The 7,570-nt window shown below is 42.0% G+C and overlaps 1 pseudogene; it reads left to right on the forward strand.

The window, feature by feature from the left end:
- Positions 1 to 7,006, forward strand: part of LOC103258288 — a 47,477-nt pseudogene extending 40,471 nt beyond the window's left edge.
- The last annotated feature ends 564 nt before the right edge of the window (positions 7,007 to 7,570 follow it).

Here is a 7,570-nt window from a genome sequence, read left to right on the forward strand (position 1 = left end):
CATTGGGTACCTGGAGATTTTTGTTAGGCTCGGGGTACTTCTTGTTCCTATGTTCTATAGAGAAATGTCTGAAGAGGACCATGGCTTGTTTGCCAAATACTTACCTGAGGTCCACCACTTCTAGGAGGAAGTGGAGGGCTCTACATTGCCTTTCCATTGCTGGGACAACTTTGAGAAATCGGAAAGAAAGGTTGCCTTGAGCTACAAGAGAGTTGAGATTTATGGTCTGCCTATGGGAACAACGAATGGTTGTTAAATAACTACTGAAAGTGTGATATCTTGCAGCACTATGTAAATTAGCTTCCCCAAGTAACTTTGTAAGACTGTAAACATTTTTCAAAGAATTGTATGGTCCTAGTAAGCTCAACAGAGTAAGATGACTCTGTTTTATATGCTGGAGTCATACTTAAGAGAATTCCAGCAGTTCTTGTATGAGAAATTGAGAATTAGGGGTGAACCTACAGAAGATTCAGCTATAGGGAAGCACTATTGTCAACCACTGCTCAAAGGAGCCCACACAGAAAGGGAGCAGCTGTCACAGGAGCTGTGGGGGACTCCAGTGGGAATGACTAAGGCAAATCACAGAAAGGCATTTCCTAGAGAGGACTTCTTCCCTACAGTTCTCTTTCAAAGTGAATTCCTCTTCATAGGAAGGAAGGCAATTCACACTTTCTAAATATCGTGAGTATGGGGGAGAAGGTAAAGTTTCTTATCAAAAAAATAGTGGAATTAGAAGCACAGAAACTCCAAATTAGAGTTTATGTCAGCGTGGAGACTCTGCCCACAGCTTCTTGGCCTTGGAAGTGGACTCAAGGAAAGGGTGCAGCAGAAATACAAGTTAGTGAGTGGTGACTGTTCTTGTAACCTTATACTAAAATCATTAAGAACTTCAGTGAACAGTTCTTTCCTTCTCCATATGAGGTACAAACTGAAAGACTGTTAAGTTTGAAGAGCTTATTTTTTATACATTTCTTATACCTCTGGAAAAAAAAATTAAACACTATTACTTCTGGGAGCATCAGGCACCACAATTTTTTTTTTCCTTTTTTGAGTTAAAGTTTTACTCTGTTGCCCAGGCTGGAGTGCAGGGAGACAATCACGGCTACCACAGCCTTGACCTATTGGGTTTAGGCAATCCTTCCACCTCAACCTTCCAAATAGATGAGACTACAGGCATGTGCCACCGTGCTTGGCTGATTTTTTTTTATTTATTGTAGAGACGAGGTCTCGCCATGTTGCCCAGGCTGGTCCTGAACTCCTGGGCTCAGGCAATCCTCTTGCCTTGGTCTCCCTAAGTGCTGGGGTTACAGACGTGAGTCACCATGCCCAGCCTACACCCCAAACTTTTAAGAAGCCCCAACAGTCATGAAGAAAGAGACCAGGATACAAGAGAGGATTGTTCAGTTAACTCTATTGGATCTTATTGGATTTCTCAGGTTTAAGTAGTTAAAGGGTCCACTGAGGTGAGGTGGGCTGGTGCTGTGTCAAGGACACAGGAATAATGCAAAATTGCAACAAGGAAGAAAGTAGAAAGAAAAAAAGTTTATTATTCACCTTTCACAGATTGCAAAGGGGTCTGATGCTCAGAGGCAAGTGTGGCCCTGAAGGGCCAGGAACTGGGAATATTTAAAGGTCTTTGGGGTTGGGGTATTTTTGGCTCAGAGAAGTGTTCAGGGCTGTGGGTTTTTGATGTTGATTATAGTCACAGGAGGTAGCCAAATAATAGCATCTCATGCCCTCAGGTGGTGGGCTTGATGGGAGTAGACAAGGGGAGGTTTTCCTGTAAGAGGCATTGTCAGACATTTGCAATCCACAAACTCCGAAAAAGGTGGTCTATTATCATTTCTATAACTCTGTTCTTGTCTTGCATCTGATGCAGATTTGCTGAGGGAGTGGTGTAGACTGCCACGTGACCTGCAGTGAAATGTCTGAATGCTTCCTAAAACTTGTCTATTGGAAATTGATCTATCTATGTCACCTGTGCTGGATTCAAAGTGTGTCAGGGTGAAGTCTAAGCAAAAATGGTTATGCTGAGGCAAAAGGACTAAACTAAGTTAGTCTATTCTAGGTTTCTACAGGTACTTCCTTTCAAGTAGGTATGAAATTCGTCTGTGGGAAGTACTCTCTGTGTCACTGATTTTTTGTTCTTATGTATAACGACACAACTACACCAACTCCCTATTCTCTAATTTATCCATTTTGCTATTCTCCCCTCAAACATTCTAAATGTTAAGTCAGTTGTGCCTTCAAATTTATGTTATCAGATACATGCTTTTCCCAGTGTGAATTCCCTTACAACTACCAAAGAAGATAGCATCTTCATGCTAAGTAGGGTTTTACTTCTGCTATTTGTGAGGCATTCAAACTACTAGGCAAGTGTCCCTCAGTCTACTTTAAAAAAATTTTAATATCTTTTTTACCAAGTAAATAGGTTTTAGAATGACAACTTGACTTAAGGTGAAGTCTAGGAAGAAGAACAAAGTTCCTTTTGGAGTGTCTTAATCTCAGAATAAGCAAAGAATCAGAATCAGACCTGAAAGCTTTTTTAAATTTTCTATTTCAGAAGCTTTTTAGTTAAATAAATCCCTATTCATATATTTTTTTTCTGAAAAATAAAGAAACTGGAAACAGCAGCACTTTTGGACTGATACTGGGATTTGTGGGATAGTTGGATTCTATGTTATATTGGTTCTTAAGCCCCAGAGACAGTGACCTTTATAGTCTGTGGCCAAAGGGAAATGTTCTCTAAAAGGAAACTTTTAGAAAAGAGAAAGTTAGCAGATTCAGTCATTTCCCTTTGCATACACATTGACAAATCACATGTATGATGGAAATGTGCTTGATCCAGTCAAATGACTTCTTTTTTTACTTCTCAATGTCTAGGGGAGAAATTGAGAGTATTGCTTATTCTCTTCCATATTGTAATAAGACTACACAATATGGCTGTAAGATATGGAAGGGCAGGTTTGAGAGCTAAAAAGAAAGGCATTTTTAGGATCCACTGAAAATAGGAAGAGACTCTTTGACCCAAATAGGAAAAGTAGGTGAAAAACAGAGGGAGAAAATTTGGAGAATGCCTGGGAAAGGATTTCAGCTTCCTTCCCTCCAAGAACTTTAGAGGCTTCAGCTTTTGGTGGAAAGAGACCACATAGGCAAGAGCCACTGTGCAATCTATGGATCCCTAAAAGATAGGAGATGAAGCTATTGCAGGATTAAAATGACAGGGAAAGACAAAGGACCAGCACCAGTGAAGACAAGAGAATCAACAAACTGAAAGCTTCAAGAAGATCCCTGGCCACTTCTAAGACTTAGTCGATGCACTTTGGCCTTAGGAAACTGGCAGACTGAATACAGAAGTAAATGTATCCTAAGGTTCATGGCTTGCTGGAGAAAAATGAAATATCTTTGAGAGTGAGATATCTGTGGTGGCATGCACCTGTGAATACATTTTGCAGACATACTTCTCAGGAATCCTCAGTGTATGTAAACTTGTCCAAGAGTGCACGGGCATCAGAAAGAGATGAATTACATAAATTTTCAACAAAGCAAACTTTTAAATAAATAAATTTATTTAATAAAAAATGTATTAGCTAGGCATGGTGGCTCATGCCTGTAATCCCAGCACTTTGGGAAGTGGAGGTAAGACGATTGTCTGAGTCCAGGGGTTCAAGACCAACCGAGGCAACTTGGTGAGACTTTGTCTCTACAACAAATAAAAAACTAGCACAATGTGGTGACATGCACCTATAGTTCCAGCAACTTGGAAGGCTGAGACAGAAGGATTACTGCGGTATCCATGAACGTGCCACTGTGCTCCAGCCTGGGTGACAGAGTGAGACTCTGACTCAATAAATAAATAAATCATATTGATTCTCTACTAATCACTTGTCAAAAGCCCTCAGGACACAGAAAAAAATCTGTTCCTTCAGATAGCTTTTATGCTTATGGGGAAAAACAATCAACCAAAATAATTAAAGTGTATAATATGTAAGTTGATGAAAAGAGCTATGAAGAAAAGCAAAGCAATCAGAAAACTGCTCACTGATAAAGTCATATTTGAATTCAAACTTGAAGGAGGTAAGGGAACAAAGCATGGGATAAAAGTAAAATATTCCAGGCAGACAAAAGAACAAGCATAAAGGCCCTGAGGTGGAGAAATGCTTGGCACATTCAAACAAGTTCAGAGTAAAATAGATGAAAGAAGATGTGGAAGAAGTGAAATAAAAAATATGACTAAGAGTCATATCATGAAGGATCTTGCAGGTGATGTATACCAGTTATCTATTTCTTTATAACAGACTACCCTCGAACCTGGTGGCAATAACAACCATTTATTTTGCTTACAAATCTGCAATTTAGGCAGGGATTTGTGGAAAGAGCTCATCTTTGTTTCACATGGCATCAAGTGGGACAGCTTGCCTAGGGGCTGGAGCGTCCACTTAAATGAAGGTGTAGTCTCATCCTGGCAAGTTGGTGCTGGCTGTAAGCTGTGGTCTCAGCCAGAACTATACATCATGGACCTAATTTCTTCTCTTCATGATTTCTCTACATGCGTCTTGGGATTCCTCACAGACTGGTGACTGTTTTTCAAGTGTGAGTTTCCCAAAAGAAGGAAATACATCACACTTATGTAACCTAGCCTTGGAAGTCATGTCCCTTTCAATACACTTTACAAATGAAGTCAGCCTAAAGGTCTGTGTGCATTCAGTAGGTGGAGATATGGACCGCATTTCTTGATGAGGAAATGACAAAACTCTAGTAAAAGTATATGCAGCGGTAGGTATCATGTGACCGTCTTTGGAAAACACAATCTGTCACATTGTGACAGCTTTGAAATTTACTGTAGTGAAATGGGTGACCATTGTAGTGCTGTGAACAGAAGAGTGACTTAAATTTTCAATAGATCAATCAGTCTTTTTGTTGAAAATAGACTGTAGGCCGGACGTGGTGGCTCATGCCTATAATCCCAACACTTTGGGAGGCCAAAGTGAGAAGATTGTCTGAGCCCACAGATTCGAGGACTAACGTGGGCAACTTGGCAAGACCTCATCTCTACAATAAGTCAGGAAAAATTAGCCAGGTGTGGTGGCGCTTGCCTGTAGTTCTAGCTACCTGGATGGCTGCAGCAGAAGGAACACCTGAGCCCACTAGGTTGAGGCTTCAGTGGCCGTGAGCATGCTACTGCACTCCAGCTTGGGCAACAGAAAAGAAAAGAAAAAGAAAGAAAAAAAGAATAGACTATAGTGGGCAAAGACTGAAACACAGCCAGCAGGAAAGAGGCTATAACAAGGTGAGATGTGAAAGTGGCTTGGATTAGAGTTTCAATAGTGGAGATGGTGAGAAGTGAGAAATTTTGAATATATTTTGAAGGGAAAGCCAATAGGATTTGCTAACAGGTCATTTAGTAGTGGGGTGTATAAAAAAGAGTCAAGAATAACTCCTTGACTCATTTACAAAGAGGATATCCCTTCCTGCTATTCACGATTAGTTTTTATTAGATAAGCTGCCTTGCCCCAAAATAATTAGAAAATCAATAAAATGCCAAAATAAAACCTGTTGGGAGGCAACAGAAAGTTCCCAATGCAGCCAGTATTTGAGGATCCAAGATATCAAGGAGAAGGGAAACACATGAAAGAACGTCCCAGAACTTGAGTCTTGCCATCTTGCTCTCCTCTACAATCACCATGAGCTTCACTACTTGCTCTGCCACCTTCTCCACCAACTCCTGGTCCCTGAGCTCCAGCGAGTCATTCAGTATCTGGCCCACCAGCAGTGCCATGAGCAGCTAGGTATGCACAGGGGGCTCTGTCTCCTGGATCTCTCTGTCCCATTTTGCAGTGATGGTTGGGATCTGGTCACAGAGATGGCTAGGGTCTGGGGGGCATCCAGAGCTAGAAGGAGATCATGCAAGAGCTGAATGACCACCTGGCCTCCTACCTGGACAGGGTGGAAGGATCTTGGAAACTGAGAATCAGAAGCTGGAGAGCAAAATCCAGGAACCTTGGAGAAGAAGGGACTCCAGGTCAGAGACTGGGGGCATTACTTCAAGACCATCGATGACCTGAGGGCTCAGATATTTGCAACTTCTATGAACAAAATATCCACAATGTTCTGCAGAATGACAATTCCCATCTTGCTATTGATGACTTTAGAGTCAAATATGAGACAGAGTTGGCCATGTGCCAGTCTGTAGAGAGTGACATCAATGGGCTCTGCAAGATCATTGATGATACCAATGTCACCTGGTTGCAGCTAGAGACAGAGATTATGGCTCTCAAGGAGGAGCTGCTCTTCATGAAGAACCAAGAGGAGGAAATAAAAGGCCTGCAAGCCCAGGTTACCAGCTCTGGGTCGACTGTGGAAGTAGATGTCACCAAATCTCAGAACCTCAGTAAGATCATGGTGGACATCCAGGCACAGTATGACGAGTTGGTCCAGAAGAATTGAGAGGAGCTAGACAAGTATTGCTTCAGGCAGATCATGGAGAGCACCACAGTATTCACCATACAGTCTGTTAAGATAGGAGCTTATGAGATGGCACACAGGGAGCTGAGACAAACAGTGTGGTCCTTGGAAATCAACCTGGGCTCAATGAGAAACCTGAAAGCCAGTTTGGAGAACAGCCCGAGGGAGATGGAGGCCCACAAAGCCATGCAGATGGACCAGCTCAACAGTACCCTGCTGCATCTGGAGTCCAAGCTGGCGCAGACCCAGGCAGGGAGCCAGGACCAGGCCCAGGAGTAAGAGGTCCTGCTGAACATCAAGGTCAAGCTGGAGGCTGAGATTGCCTCCTACCACCACCTGCTGGAGGATGGGGAGGTCTCATGACGCCCTGGACAATAGCAGCTCCATTCAGACCATCCAGAAGACCACCACCCACAGGATAGTGGATGGCAATGTGTTGTCTAAGACCAACACACCAAAGTTCTCAGGTGCTGAGATGGCAGAATCACCATTGGGGGAGCAGAAGACTAATAAAAAGTTCAGAGAGGAAAGAAAGAAATAAAGAAAGAAAGACAGACAGAAAGAAAGCAAGCCCAACATTTCATGCTACCTTTTCCTTTGAGTCATTTACTGGTTTATAAACGGGGCAAATCTGAGTGCTCAGAAGCTGAACAGAAATATGAGGCTAACTGACAAAGAAGCTGAACAGAGTGTCAGTAATCTCAACGGGCTAAAGAGACAAAAACTGGAGTCCAAGTCTGTAAGTGTAGTCAAGAGTAGAGAGAACAGAAACCCAGAGAATAGAAAAGTACAAAAAGGTGCAAAATAAGTCAGTTAAACATTTGGTACTGCTTTCCTTTTTATGAAGAAGTTTCTCAAAAGACCTAAAGGCTAAGAAGATAAAAGTCATTTAGAGGCTGATAAATTAAGCAGAGTTTTCATTAGTCTCAAAGTATGGGTAGGCAAAATTTGAAGTCCAGAGGTTGCTAAGGTTGAGACACTTTGATAAACACCTGACTTACAGTAAACACCTGGTAGGGCTCCACCCTAGCAGTAAGAGAAAACCTGAAATATATTAGCCTTCTCAAAGATTACAACTCAGTATAGAATAATCTTGATACCAGGC

This window comes from Carlito syrichta, unplaced genomic scaffold (genome assembly GCF_000164805.1).
Source record: "Carlito syrichta isolate Samal-C Ts95f unplaced genomic scaffold, Tarsius_syrichta-2.0.1 Scaffold302053, whole genome shotgun sequence".
In the NCBI taxonomy this organism is placed as follows: domain Eukaryota; kingdom Metazoa; phylum Chordata; class Mammalia; order Primates; family Tarsiidae; genus Carlito; species Carlito syrichta.